This window comes from Vigna unguiculata, chromosome 9 (genome assembly GCF_037176805.1).
Source record: "Vigna unguiculata cultivar grain cowpea cultivar isolate G323 ecotype 2 chromosome 9, ASM3717680v1, whole genome shotgun sequence".
Classification (NCBI taxonomy): Eukaryota; Viridiplantae; Streptophyta; class Magnoliopsida; order Fabales; family Fabaceae; genus Vigna; species Vigna unguiculata.
The window spans coordinates 30,913,364-30,916,011 of record NC_140800.1 but is presented as its reverse complement, the minus strand read 5'-3'; positions in this window follow the sequence as shown (position 1 = coordinate 30,916,011).

The window sequence follows — 2,648 nt, the reverse complement described above, 5'->3', positions numbered from 1 at the left end:
TGGTATTTGGATCACAACTTTTAGATTCTAGATTGTATTTTAATTTGATTTTGGATTTGGATTATTTACATTGTATTTTAATTTAATGTATTTTGATATTGTTATTCAAGGATTTGGACCCAGGAATTATCTAAGGATGACAATTGGTGGATAAACCAATTTTATCCACAAAATTGGAGTGGTGAAAAATTAACCACGAAAAGTAGTTCATATGTATTACCCACAGAACGTGGTCTATATATACTACCCACTAATAAGTGTCTCTATAGCATTAAGAAATACATCAAACTTGACACTCATCAAAGGTTTAAATCATTATTATTAAAGAAAAAGACATCTCTTTAAGCTACATCAATGAACATCCTCCCTAAATAAATTAAAAGTGTGAATACTAATGAAATTATGTTATTTTACAACACTTCTAATAGTCCCAAGTCTCATCACATAGTATATTATTCTCTCATAACCAACTAGTTTCTTTTCCTGCACCCCAACGTCTCTTGGGAAGAACAAGTAACAACCCTTACTTGTTCATCAAAACTCGGTAAGAGCATTACTTTTCTTAGGACTTACAAGCAACCACCATTGTCTGCTCACAAAAACCCGGCAAGAGCACTACCCTTACCTGTTCACCAAAACCCAGTAAGAGCGTTGCTTTTCTTAAGACTCACAAGCCATAACCCTTAATCCTAACCTCCAAATCTTCCTCTAGACGCATTTTGATTCTCCACCCTTTGATGATTACATTGATCGATCTTTGTTGCCACGAGTGTCTACTCGCCCCTCCGACCGTAGGCCACCACCTAATAGTCCACATGCGGGAATAAATTTGTCATGACCACAATCTGTAACACCAAGTGGAGTTCCCCAATATGAACCGCAGTCTTATTTGTCCCAAGACTACCAAACTCATTGGATAACACCGAGGAAGGCAATCTTCCGGAACTCATCCGTACGAGCCACGATCTCAAACACTCCACTTGACTTCCAAAATCATCAGGCTATAACCTCGAGTGGCCATGTGATACCCCAATACAAGTTGCAGTCGTAATTGGGCCCCTAATAAAGCATCGCATCAAAACCTCCATCCAAAGTTGTGTAGAATCCTCCTCGCAGTCCAATTTAGCACCTAGAACCGCCTGGCACCTCGTTCACATCGCCTGGCGAAAATTGGTTCCCAATCACCTAGCAAGACACTTGGCGCCGTCGAGCGCCAACCCACTAGATTTTGGTCCAGACCTAGCTCTACAACACACAACCTGGCGGGACCACTTACGTCGCCAAGCGCCAACTCTCGAGTTTTGCTCCAGAGTTCACTTTGTGGCCTATCTCTTGACGGTTTACATCATTCCGCCAGACGCCACACTAGTAACTGGTAATTCACTAGTTTTTGGCACTCTATAATAGGTTTCAATGAACCTATTTACACAAGATACTCAATTCACGCAAAAAAAGTATCCATGACAAGTAAATACACTTTCATATCTTTAAGTTGAACTCAAGTACACAATATCACATGGTCATACATAAAACACAACCATATCATTGCTTTTATACATCCTGGAGAATCACAATAAATTCACATAAAACCATCAAAACAAAGTGTTATACCCAATACACAATCCTAGACAACCAAACAATATACAAACAAGGAACAACACATAACCATTGCCCCAAAATATCGCACGGGCAATAAAAAAGTAATAATAATAATAATAATAATAAAATAATAAAAACAATAACAACAACAACAACAATAATAATAATAATAATAATAATAATAAAACGAAACAATAAAAATAATAATAATAATAAAATAAAATGAAACAATAATAATAAAACAATAATACTAATAAGATAAAATAATAATAATAATGATGATAATAAAATCATAAATAAAATAAAACAATGATAATAATAACAATAATAATAAAATAATAGTAAAATAAAATAATAATATTAATAAAGATAATTATAAAATAAAATGAAAATAATAATAATAATAAAAATAAAAATAGTAGTAATAATAATAATAATATAAATAATAATAATAATATAAATACTAATAATAATAATAATAAAACTAAATTTTAAAAATAAAAATAATAATAAAATGAAATGAAACAATAATAATAAAACAGTAATATTAATAAAATAATAATATTAATAAAATAATAATAATAATAATAATAATAATAATAATAATAATAATAATAATAATAATAAAATAAAGCAATAATAACAAACATTACGAGGAATCATGCACAATTATACCATACATCATGCAATACATAAACTAACATAAAAATTACGAGGTTCAACTCCCTTAACCTAGAAATTCTTGCTCCAATTGAAAATTCTAGAGTTCCTTTGGTGTTAGCAATGTGACCCATTTCGTTGGCTCCAATCCACTGCAGTTGGCCTCCTAATTCACTCTCAATCTCAATTTCCAGTGTAGTTTGTTGGTCTTTAGTAAACCTCTTCCTCTCACTAATTCTACCCTTAATCCCACTTTCCCTACTTTTATTTGGCTTAGTGGCTAAAATGAATTTTACATTAAAATGGGTTTAATGGTTATTAAATGACCATTATAAGATGGTTTTCCAACCCCTTCTAGCTGCCCCTATTAAACGGCTAGGGATTTTTGG